The sequence below is a fragment of the Oncorhynchus clarkii genome, chromosome 3, assembly GCF_045791955.1.
Source record: "Oncorhynchus clarkii lewisi isolate Uvic-CL-2024 chromosome 3, UVic_Ocla_1.0, whole genome shotgun sequence".
In the NCBI taxonomy this organism is placed as follows: domain Eukaryota; kingdom Metazoa; phylum Chordata; class Actinopteri; order Salmoniformes; family Salmonidae; genus Oncorhynchus; species Oncorhynchus clarkii.
Window position 1 is genome coordinate 85,541,403 of NC_092149.1, and position 12,866 is coordinate 85,554,268.

At 46.2% G+C, this 12,866-nt stretch overlaps 1 protein-coding gene across 2 annotated transcripts in view; it reads right to left on the reverse strand.

Moving 5' to 3' along the window:
- The window catches only part of LOC139405527 (FHF complex subunit HOOK-interacting protein 1B-like), a 78,924-nt gene that overhangs the window by 61,404 nt on the left and 4,654 nt on the right, over nt 1–12,866 (reverse strand). For both annotated transcript variants that reach the window (XM_071147933.1, XM_071147934.1), the window contains exon 2: nt 11,531–11,713. The gene's annotated coding sequence lies outside the window, so the exon portion shown is untranslated. The remainder of the gene's footprint in view (nt 1–11,530; nt 11,714–12,866) is intronic.

The following is a 12,866-nucleotide window of genomic DNA, read 5'->3' on the forward strand; positions in this document are numbered from 1 at the left end:
GGCAGTGAGTGACAGTGAGGGCAGTGAGTGGCAGTGAGTGACAGTGAGGGCAGTGAGTGACAGTGAGGGCAGTGAGGGCAGTGAGTGACAGTGAGGGCAGTGAGTGACAGTGAGGGCAGTGAGTGACAGTGAGGGCAGTGAGGGCAGTGAGTGACAGTGAGGGCAGTGAGTGGCAGTGAGTGACAGTGAGTGACAGTGAGTGACAGTGAGGGCAGTGAGTGACAGTGAGGGCAGTGAGTGACAGTGAGGGCAGTAAGTGACAGTGAGTGACAGTAAGTGACAGTGAGGGCAGTGAGGGCAGTGAGTGACAGTGAGGGCAGTGAGTGACAGTGAGGGCAGTGAGTGACAGTGAGTGACAGTGAGGGCAGTGAGGGCAGTGAGTGACAGTGAGGGCAGTGAGTGACAGTGAGTGACAGTGAGTGACAGTGAGGGCAGTGAGTGACAGTGAGGGCAGTGAGTGACAGTGAGGGCAGTGAGGGCAGTGAGTGACAGTGAGGGCAGTGAGGGCAGTGAGTGACAGTGAGGGCAGTGAGTGACAGTGAGGGCAGTGAGTGACAGTGAGGGCAGTGAGTGACAGTGAGGGCAGTGAGTGACAGTGAGGGCAGTGAGTGACAGTGAGGGCAGTGAGTGGCAGTGAGGGCAGTGAGTGACAGTGAGGGCAGTGAGTGGCAGTGAGGGCAGTGAGTGACAGTGAGGGCAGTGAGGGCAGTGAGGGCAGTGAGTGACAGTGAGGGCAGTGAGTGACAGTGAGGGCAGTGAGGGCAGTGAGGGCAGTGAGGGCAGTGAGTGACAGTGAGGGCAGTGAGGGCAGTGAGTGACAGTGAGGGCAGTGAGGGCAGTGAGGGCAGTGAGGGCAGTGAGTGACAGTGAGTGACAGTGAGGGCAGTGAGTGACAGTGAGGGCAGTGAGGGCAGTGAGGGCAGTGAGGGCAGTGAGTGACAGTGAGTGACAGTGAGGGCAGTGAGGGCAGTGAGGGCAGTGAGTGACAGTGAGTGACAGTGAGTGACAGTGAGTGACAGTGAGGGCAGTGAGTGACAGTGAGGGCAGTGAGTGACAGTGAGTGACAGTGAGTGACAGTGAGGGCAGTGAGTGACAGTGAGGGCAGTGAGTGACAGTGAGGGCAGTGAGGGCAGTGAGGGCAGTGAGTGACAGTGAGTGACAGTGAGTGACAGTGAGGGCAGTGAGGGCAGTGAGTGACAGTGAGTGACAGTGAGTGACAGTGAGTGACAGTGAGGGCAGTGAGGGCAGTGAGGGCAGTGAGGGCAGTGAGTGACAGTGAGTGACAGTGAGTGACAGTGAGGGCAGTGAGGGCAGTGAGGGCAGTGAGTGACAGTGAGTGACAGTGAGGGCAGTGAGGGCAGTGAGGGCAGTGAGGGCAGTGAGTGACAGTGAGGGCAGTGAGGGCAGTGAGGGCAGTGAGGGCAGTGAGTGACAGTGAGGGCAGTGAGGGCAGTGAGTGACAGTGAGGGCAGTGAGGGCAGTGAGTGACAGTGAGGGCAGTGAGTGACAGTGAGTGACAGTGAGGGCAGTGAGTGACAGTGAGGGCAGTGAGGGCAGTGAGTGACAGTGAGTGACAGTGAGTGACAGTGAGGACAGTGAGTGACAGTGAGGGCAGTGAGGGCAGTGAGTGACAGTGAGTGACAGTGAGTGACAGTGAGGGCAGTGAGTGACAGTGAGGGCAGTGAGTGACAGTGAGGGCAGTGAGTGACAGTGAGTGACAGTGAGTGACAGTGAGGGCAGTGAGTGACAGTGAGTGACAGTGAGTGACAGTGAGGGCAGTGAGTGACAGTGAGTGACAGTGAGGGCAGTGAGGGCAGTGAGTGACAGTGAGTGACAGTGAGGGCAGTGAGGGCAGTGAGTGACAGTGAGGGCAGTGAGTGACAGTGAGGGCAGTGAGTGACAGTGAGGGCAGTGAGTGACAGTGAGGGCAGTGAGTGACAGTGAGGGCAGTGAGTGACAGTGAGTAAAGGTGAGGGCCGTGAGGGACAGTGAGGGCAGTGAGGGCAGTGAGTGACAGTGAGGGCAGTGAGGGCAGTGAGTGACAGTGAGGGACAGTGAGGGCAGTGAGGGCAGTGAGTGACAGTGAGTGACAGTGAGGGCAGTGAGTGACAGTGAGTGACAGTGAGGGCAGTGAGGGCAGTGAGGGCAGTGAGGGCAGTGAGGGCAGTGAGTGACAGTGAGGGCAGTGAGTGACAGTGAGGGCAGTGAGTGACAGTGAGGGCAGTGAGTGACAGTGAGGGCAGTGAGTGACAGTGAGGGCAGTGAGTGACAGTGAGGGCAGTGAGTGACAGTGAGTGACAGTGAGTGACAGTGAGGGCAGTGAGTGACAGTGAGGGCAGTGAGTGACAGTGAGTGACAGTGAGTGACAGTGAGGGCAGTGAGTGACAGTGAGTGACAGTGAGTGACAGTGAGGGCAGTGAGTGACAGTGAGTGACAGTGAGTGACAGTGAGTGACAGTGAGGGCAGTGAGTGACAGTGAGGGCAGTGAGTGACAGTGAGGGCAGTGAGGGCAGTGAGTGACAGTGAGGGCAGTGAGTGACAGTGAGGGCAGTGAGTGACAGTGAGTGACAGTGAGTGACAGTGAGGGCAGTGAGTGACAGTGAGTGACAGTGAGTGACAGTGAGGACAGTGAGGGCAGTGAGTGACAGTGAGGGCAGTGAGGGCAGTGAGGGCAGTGAGTGACAGTGAGGGCAGTGAGTGACAGTGAGGGCAGTGAGTGACAGTGAGGGCAGTGAGTGACAGTGAGTGACAGTGAGTGACAGTGAGGGCAGTGAGTGACAGTGAGTGACAGTGAGTGACAGTGAGGGCAGTGAGTGACAGTGAGGGCAGTGAGGGCAGTGAGTGACAGTGAGGGCAGTGAGTGACAGTGAGTGACAGTGAGTGACAGTGAGGGCAGTGAGTGACAGTGAGGGCAGTGAGGGCAGTGAGTGACAGTGAGTGACAGTGAGTGACAGTGAGGGCAGTGAGTGACAGTGAGGGCAGTGAGTGACAGTGAGGGCAGTGAGTGACAGTGAGTGACAGTGAGTGACAGTGAGTGACAGTGAGTGACAGTGAGGGCAGTGAGGGCAGTGAGTGACAGTGAGTGACAGTGAGTGACAGTGAGTGACAGTGAGTGACAGTGAGGGCAGTGAGGGCAGTGAGTGACAGTGAGTGACAGTGAGGGCAGTGAGGGCAGTGAGGGCAGTGAGTGACAGTGAGGGCAGTGAGTGACAGTGAGGGCAGTGAGGGCAGTGAGGGCAGTGAGTGACAGTGAGTGACAGTGAGTGACAGTGAGGGCAGTGAGGGCAGTGAGTGACAGTGAGTGACAGTGAGTGACAGTGAGTGACAGTGAGTGACAGTGAGGGCAGTGAGGGCAGTGAGTGACAGTGAGTGACAGTGAGTGACAGTGAGTGACAGTGAGGGCAGTGAGTGACAGTGAGGGCAGTGAGTGACAGTGAGGGCTTTGCATTGGCGCTTTGTTGCATTTTTCTTTTGTGGGACTGAGAAAAAAAAAATGGCCAGAACGTAAAAAGAACGTTATCAACCGGTTCAAAAGCTTTTAAAATAACAGTTACGTTCCAGTGTTGCTCTTTGTGACAGAGTAGCAACAGGCAGCTCATGATGACGATTTTACAATAGCATCGTTTGATGACAATGATTGACAGGATCTGACAATTAAATCTTGATGATTGTACAGTCGTCTCCAATAAAAAACTGTGAAGGACCTCGACGTTACCCTGGACCCTGATCTCTCTTTTCACGAACACATCAAGAATATTTCAAGGACAGCTCCCCCCCCCCCCCCCCCCCCCCATCTTCGTAACATCGCAAATATCTGAAACTTTGTCCAGAAATGATGCAGAAAATAATCTATGCTTTTGTCACTTCTAGATTAGACGACTGCAATGCTCAACTCTCCGGCTTGATCTCTGGCTTCCTCAAGTCATTTGTGTGTCTTAATTATTTGATCAAAACAGTGTGCTTAAAAGCATCAGACAAACTTAGTACATATAGTTGTTTTTATTAAAACAGATGGGGTGTGCCTATGCATGGAAAAATAAATGTTTTAAAATAGGCTACACTACCACCCCCCTTAATCTGATAGTGGTAGTGGGGTGGTAGATGTCCAGTCTCCTTTATGGATCTAATCTGATAGTGGTTGTGGGGTGGTAGATGTCCAGTCTCCCTTATGGATCTAATCTGATAGTGGTAGTGGGGTGGTAGATGTCTAACCTCCCTTATGGCTCTAATCTGATAGTGGTAGTGGGGTGGTAGATGTCCAGTCTCCCTTATGGATCTAATCTGATAGTGGTAGTGGGGTGGTAGATGTCTAGCCTCCCTTATGGCTCTAATCTGATAGTGGGGTGGTAGATGCCAAGTCTCCCTTATGGCTCAGTACAGCTGCCTAAATAGTACATACACTATAGTAGGACTGACCCCATTTAGTCGATTGCTTGATGGACTGTTGATCGACCCCCAAAAATGTTTTAATTGAGCAGTCTAAAATATACACCTATTTTTGTTGGCACATGAGACACTGGTCTGATTCACGGCTGTCTCAGTGGACTAAACCATTGTGGAGGATGCGGGGGTGGCATACCGAGAATTTTGATTAACCACATGATACAGTGGCTTGCGAAAGTATTCACCCCCCTTGGCATTTTTCCTACTTTGCTGCCTTTCAACCTGGAATTAAATCTGATTTTTGAGGGGTTTGTAATCATTTGATTTACACAACATGCCTACCACTTTGAAAAATATTTGTTTATTTATACTGTGGAACAAACAGGAAATAAAGACAAAAAACAGAAAACTTGAACGTGCATAACTATTCACCCCCAACCAAAGTCAATAATTACTAGAGCCACCTTTTGCAGCAATTACAGCTGCAAGTATCTTGGGGTGTCTCTATAAACTTGGCACATCTAGCCACTGGGATTTTTGCCCATTCTTCAAGGCAAAACTGCTCCAGCTCCTTCAAGTTGGATGGGTTCCACTGGTGTACAGCAATCTTCAAGTCAACCACATATTCTCAATTGGACTGAGGTCTGGCCATTCAAAATGTTTCCCCTTAAACCACTCGAGTGTTGCTTTAGCAGTATGCTTAGGGCCACTGTCCTGCTGGAAGGTGAACCGCTGTCCCAGTCTCAAATCTCTGGAAGACTGAAACAGGTTTCCCTCATGAATTTCTCTGTATTTAGTGCCATCCATCATTCCTTAAATTCTGACCAGTTTCCCAGTCTCTGCCGATGAAAAACATCCCCACAGCATGATGCTGCCACCACGCTTCACTGTGGGGATGATGAACTCGGGGTGATGAGAGGTGTTGGGTTTACATTTTCCTTGAAAGCCAAAAAGCTCAATTGTTTCCTCATCTGACCAGAGTACCTTCTTCCATATGTTTGGGGAGTCTCCCACATGCCTTTTGGCGAACACAAAACATGTTTGCTTACTTTTTTCTTTAAGCAATGGCTCTTTTCTGGCCACTCTTCCGTAAATCCCAGCTCTGTGGAGAGTACAGCTTAAAGTGGCCCTATGGACAGATACTCCAATCTCCGCTGTGGAGCTTTCCAGCTCCTTCAGGGTTATCTTTGGTCTCTTTGTTGCCACTGATTAATGCCCTCCTTGCCTGGTCTGTGAGTTTTGGTGGGCAGCCCTCTCTTGGCAGGTTTGTTATGGTGCCATATTCTTTCCATTTTTTAATAATGGATTTAAATGGTGCTCCGTGGGATGTTCAAAGTTTCAGATATTTTTTATAACCCAACCCTGATCTGTACTTCTCCACAACTTTGTCCCTGACCTGTTTGGAGAGCTCCTTGGTCTTCATGGTGCCCCTTGCTTAATGGTGTTGCAGACTCTGTGGCCTTTCAGAACAGGTACTGAGATCATGTGACACTTAATTGCCCACAGGTGGACCGTAATTTAACTAATTACGTGACTTCCGAAGGTAATTGGTTGCACCAGATCTTATTTAGGAGCTTCATAGCAAAGGAGGTGAATACATAAACACAAACCACTTTTGCGTTTACATTTTTTTACATTTATTTTTGAAACAAGTTATTTTTTTCATTTCACTTCACCACTTTGGACTATTTTGTTTATGTCCATGACATGAAATCCAAATAGAAATCCATTTAAGTTACAGGTTGTAATGCACAAAATAGGAAAAACACCAAGGAGGTTGAATACTTTTGCAAGGCACTGTAATGATTTAGATACGAAGACATTATTATAAATTAAACAAAATGTGCTTATAAAAGCATAACTAGCACGCAGATCGGTACAAATGGTTAAATAAATTGGCACTCTAAATGGAGAAGTTGGTGTGGTCTATTTGGTGAGTAACAGTAGGATGTGAAGACCAGCAGCAGCGGGAGGAGGATCTCTTGCTCCCATGAGTCATTTGTGTGTCTTAATTTTTTTTATTTCACCTTTATTTAACCAGTCTCTGCTAGGTAAAGCCCCACCTTATCTCAGCTTACTGGTCACCATAGCAGCACCCAACCGTAGCACGCGCTCCAGCAGGTATATCTCACTGGTCACCGTCAAAGCCAATTCCTCCTTTAGCCGCCTTTCCTTCCAGTTCTCTGCTGCAAATGACTGGAACGAACTGCAAAAATCACTGAAGCCTCACATCTCCTTCACTAGCTTTAAGCACCAGCTCACAGATCACTGCACCTGTACATACCCCATCTGTAAATAGCCCATCCAACTACCTCATCCCCATACTGTATGTATTTATTTATTTATTTATCTATCTTGCTCCTTTGCACCCCAGTATCTCTACGTGCACATTCATCTTCTGCACATCAATCACTCCAGTGTTTAATTGGTATATTGTATTTACTTCTTACCTCATTTGCACAAACGGTATATAAACTTTTTTTTCTACTGTATCATTGATTGTATGTTTGTTTATTCCATGTGTAACTCTGTGTTGTTGTTTGTGTCGAAGTGCTTTGCTTCATCTTGGCCAGGTCGCAGTTGTAAATGAGAACTTGTTCTCAACTGGCCTACCTGGTTAACCTGTTGGATCTCTAGGGGCGCTATTTCATTTTTGGATAAAAAACGTTCCCGTTTTAAGCGCGATATTTTGTCACGAAAAGATGCTCGACTATGCATATTCTTGACAGTTTTTGAAAGAAAACACTCTGAAGTTTCAGAATCTGCAAAGATATTGTCTGTAAGTGCCCCAGAACTCATTCTACAGGCGAAACCAAGATGATACGTCAACCAGGAAATGAGCAGAATCTCTGAAGCTCTGTTTTCCATTGTCTCCTTATATGGCTGTGATTGCGCAAGGAATGAGCCTACACTTTGTCGTTTTCCCAAGGTGTTTACAGCATTGTGACGTATTTGTAGGCATATCATTGGAAGATTGACCATAAGAGACTACATTTTCCAAGCGTCCGCCTGGTGTCCTAAGTGGAATTCGGTGCGCAAACGCCAGCTGCTTGTACTTTTCCATTTGATTGAGGGGAGAAACCATGCTTCCACGAACGATATATCATTGAAGAGATATGTGAAAAACACCTTGAGGATTGATTCTAAACAACGTTTGCCATGTTTTCAGTCGATATTATGGAGTTAATTTGGAAAAAAGTTCGCGTTTTGAGAACTGAATTTTCGTTTTTTTTTTGGTAGCCAAATGTGATGTGCAAAACGGAGCTATTTCTAATACACAAAGAATCTTTTTGGGAAAAACTGAGCATCTGCTATCTAACTGAGTCATCTAAAGTTCTTCAAAGGTAAATGATTTTATTTGAAGGCTTTTATGTTTTTGTTGAAATCTTGCGTGCTGGATGCTAACGCTAATGCTAACGCTAAATGCTACGCTAGCTAGCCACTTTTACACAAATGATTGTTTTCCTATGGTTGAGAAGCATATTTTGAAAATCTGAGATGACAGTGTTGTTTACAAAAGGCTAAGCTTGAGAGATGGCATATTTATTTCATTTCATTTGCGATTTTCATGAATAGTTAACGTTGCGTTATGGTAATGAGCTTAGGTCTGTAAATAGAATCCCGGATCCGGGTTTGGTCGACACAACAGGTTAAATAAAGGTAAAATAAATCATAATCGAATTGAAAATTCTAGCCCCGATGATCACACCACGTTCAAAGTTCCTTAGGTCACTCGTTCTGCCCATTCTAACGTCGCGTGTGAAAAGCCCAGGAGGCCGGCCGTTTCTGAGGTACTGGAACCAGTGCGCCTGGCACCGATGATCACACCACGTTCAAAGTTCCTTAGGTCACTCGTTCTGCCCATTCTAACGTCGCGTGTGAAAAGCCCAGGAGGCCGGCCGTTTCTGAGGTACTGGAACCAGTGCGCCTGGCACCGATGATCACACCACGTTCAAAGTTCCTTAGGTCACTCGTTTTGCCCATTCTAACTTTCAATCAAACAGTAACTGGATGCCTCGATGCCTGTCTGCTTTATATTTTTTTATTTCACCTTTATTTAACCAGGGAGGCCAGTTAAGAACAAGTTCTCATTTACAACTGCAACCTGGTCAAGATAAAGCAAAGCGTCAAAAACAAACTCATGGAATAAACAAACGTACAGTCAATAACACAATAGAAAAATCTATATACAGCGTGTGCAAATGAAGTAAGGAGGTCACAGTCACGTGACTCACTGTGTATATGAATGGTGTGTATAGACAGTATATGACTAGAAAAGGTGTGTGTGTGTACATTAGGTAGTCATTATAGGATGAGCCATGACTAGATTACAGGATGGTTTTCCTGACTGAACCAAATGACTATCGCCTCAGGCACTCACCAGCAATACATGTTAAAGTGAGTTTTACCACTCGTCGTTCACTCCGTCAACACTTCATATTACAGAAAGGAAATTAGCGATAGCACGGTATATCACGATAGGACAACGTTTGACCCCGCCCCCAAAACCTAGACGACAGCAACACGCCCCCCCCCACATTCCGAGGCAACAACCATTTCCACAGGCCGTGTGATTTATCACAGCATGTTCAGCTGCATATCAATCCCTTTCATGGATGTTCACTGCACATTACGTCAGCCAGCTCTGTCCTTTAGGCACAAAAACAAGGTTACAACGCTACGGAGATGGAAAGTACTGATTTCAGACAACCTGGAATCCGAACATGTAATAGCATGTAACATAGAATAACATTAACCTTCCGCGTCCACAATTTAAAAACAGGATTTCTTCTCTAACTTTGTTTATCATGTCAAAAGAAAAGACAGACCACAAAGCAAAAGTATTAGTAGGACACAGGGCATCTCTTACGTAACTTCTGAAATGGTCAGTCAAAGAGCTAACAGCAGACAGACTCAAACAACAAAAACAGAGCTGGTAAATCCTCCCTGCCCCACCCGGTCATGCCTTTCCCCCCCAAAAAACTTCCCTGGAACATCCTGTGACAGTTTCCTTCCAAGAGCCAGCCTGAGATGGGGCCCGGCCTGGTCCGAAGTTCCAATGACATCATCTGTCGCTGGGTGCGTCCCTTCAAAGGAGCTCTGACTGAACCCAACAATTTTTTTATTATTTTTTATTTCACCTTTATTTAACCAGGTAGGCTAGTTGAGAACAAGTTCTCATTTGCAACTGCGACCTGGCCAAGATAAGGCATAGCAGTGTGAACAGACAACACAGAGTTACACATGGAGTAAACAATTAACAAGTCAATAACACAGTAGAAAAAAGGGGAGTCTATATATACATTGTGTGCAAAAGGCATGAGAAGGTAGGCAAATAATTACAATTATGCAGATTAACACTGGAGTGATAAATGATCAGATGGTTATGTAAAGGTAGAGATATTGGTGTGCAAAAGAGCAGAAAAATAAATAAATAAAAACAGTATGGGGATGAGGTAGGTGAAAATGGGTGGGCTATTTACCAATAGACTATGTACAGCTGCAGCGATCGGTTAGCTGCTCAGATAGCAGATGTTTGAAGTTGGTGAGGGAGATAAAAGTCTCCAACTTCAGCGATTTTTGCAATTCGTTCCAATCACAGGCAGCAGAGAACTGGAACGAAAGGCGGCCAAATGAGGTGTTGGCTTTAGGGATGATCAGTGAGATACACCTGCTGGAGCGCGTGCTACGGATGGGTGTTGCCATCGTAACCAGTGAACTGAGATAAGGCGGAGCTTTACCTAGCATGGACTTGTAGATGAACCCAACAATCACCCCCCCACACACACACACACACACACACACACACAACCACTGTTTGTCTAACTACGTAAAGCTGTTAAAATGTGAGTTTGTGTCTCTGCTAAGAGGAGGAAGACAAAGTAGAGGAAGAGAACAGCTTGAGAAAGAGAGAGAAGCAGCAGTATCCTCCTGCTGTCTTTCCAGCTCTGTTCCCAGGCCCAGACGAACTGAAAATGTAGTGGTGGTACCACTCACCTCAGAATGAGATGAGGATAACAAACCTTAGCACCCCGTATTATCGGCATAGCGTTATCAACAGCGTTTAAAAAAAAATATATATATATATATATATATATATATATATATATATATATATATATTACCTTCAACAAGTGTTATCTTGTGATCAAGCCATCAATGGATTTGTGATTATTGGTGTCATAAAAATGTTAGCTAATGTTAGCAATTAGCATGTTTGACATTTCAGTGGAAATAAGCTTTTTGATAAGCAGTTTACACAACAACAAAAAAAGTAACGTATTATCAAATCAATCAATTACAATATATATATATATATATATATTTTTTTTTTATTATTATTTATTTTTATAAATACAACCTTATATCCGAAGTGTTTACTAGATAATTGGCTAGCCTTCGAGTTAAAAAAAAAAATTACTTGCCTGAAATCCGTTATCTATATTTCAGAGAAAAAAAGTTGTATATTAAATGACGTGTGGTCTAATTTTACAATATACAGAGTGTCCCACAAAATGTGTGTATAAATTAAAAATGTTTAAAAATTAACTTTCAAAACCTAACTTACATAAATAGCCATGTATATCGGTGGTCAGCTAGCTGGAAGGGTGTCTTTAGTCGCAAAACGTACCAATATTTTACAGTCCATTTAAAATGTTGAGCTCGAGGTGATTTATTCCTCTAACCGCTAGAGTGTCCGATGTTGGGGAAAAAATTTGCGAGTACACTGTCCAAGAAAAGTTTAAATTCCCTATACTGTTCTCCTAAAACCTATTAGGCTACAGTTCAGAGGCATTTGAGATGCTCCGACCTACAGCAAAAAGTTAAAAAGAAACTGAAAGTGAACATATTAAGGATGGGCTACCCCCGGCAGCATGATCTGCTCCACCATCATCAGTCTACATTCTTTACCAGCTACCATCATTCTTCACAGAAGCAGTGTCTTGAACATTTCCTCAAAACAATTCAATCACGACAACGCACTGCTATACTTGGCTCAAGACGAGAACAGAGGCTGCTGGGAGATAAAGTACGTTTCGTAGCACCTCAGAGAGTCACTACGATTCATTGCGGTTTCGTTTGCTTACATCACGTGTACAGAGAGAGAGAGAGAGAGGTCCTGTAAAAAAAAAAAACACCATCTTACCTGAACACTTGCTCGGCGTCTGTCTGGTCTAAACCTCCATGTTGGCTCTGGTCCACAGAGGGAAGAAGGACTTCTGGCTCATGGCCCTAGCTGGCTACTCCAGTCCAACACCAGCTTCTAAGGGAAGTCACCAGCCAGCAGCAATCAGCTTAGCCTTCCTTAGCCCCAACTGCTACCCCGGGACTGAATATTGAAAGACAGAGAGACAGACGGAGAGACAGAGTTTGGTTATAGGCTGTGGTAAACCATTGTATTATACTAAACTACAGGTCTAGTCTGGTGAAGACAGACAGACAGTAGTGACAGTGAAGGTGTACTGTTAGAGCACTGTCTCCGAATGCTGGGCTACGACAGGCAGTGTTCGGTTTCATCCCAGTGGCACGCCGTCCTCTGGGAGTCCCAGCCATTACTCACCAGTCTAAACAACCACTATTAGGCTGTTTCAAAACACAAGACAAGAGGTCAGAAGTCTTCCAGTTTAACGACTGGAGTAGAACAGAATCAAATCAAATGTATTTATATAGGCCTTTGTACATCAGCTGATATCTCAAAGTGCTGTACAGAAACCCAGCCTAAAACCACCAAAACAGCAAGCAATGCAGGTGAAGAAGCCCGGTGGCTAGGAAAAACTCACTAGAAAGGCCAGAACCTAGGAAGAAAGCCTGGTTCCTCTCTAGGTATGTGGGGTGGCCAGTCCTCTTCTGGCTGTGCCGGGTGGAGATTATAACAGAACATGGCCAAGATGTCCAAATGTTCATAGATGACCAGCAGGGTCAAATAATAATAATCACAGTAGTTGTCGAGGGTGCAGCAAGTCAGCACCTCAGGAGTAAATGTCAGTTGGCTTTTCATAGCCGATCATTAAGTATCTTTATCACTCCTGCTGTCTCTAGAGAGTTGAAAACAGCAGGTCTGGGACAAGGTAGCACGTCCGGTGAACAGGTCAGGATTCCATAGCCGCAGGCAGAACAGTTGAAACCGGAGCAGCAGCACAGCCAGGTGGACTGGAATCCTCCTCGTGTTCTGTTTTGTTAACGGTTGTTTACGGAGCGCAGGACAAACCGCTAAAACCACAGCTCAGGTCAAGTCAGAGACAACGTGGGAGTGCTTCTTCAGGATGGCAGAGGGTACTGTATCATCTCTCATCAACAACACGTGGGAGTGCTTCTTCAGGATGGCAGAGGGTACTGTATCATCTCTCATCAACAACACGTGGGAGTGCTTCTTCAGGATGGCAGAGGGTACTGTATCATCTCTCATCAACAACACGTGGGAGTGCTTCTTCAGGATGGCAGAGGGTACTGTATCATCTCTCATCAACAACATGTGGGAGTGC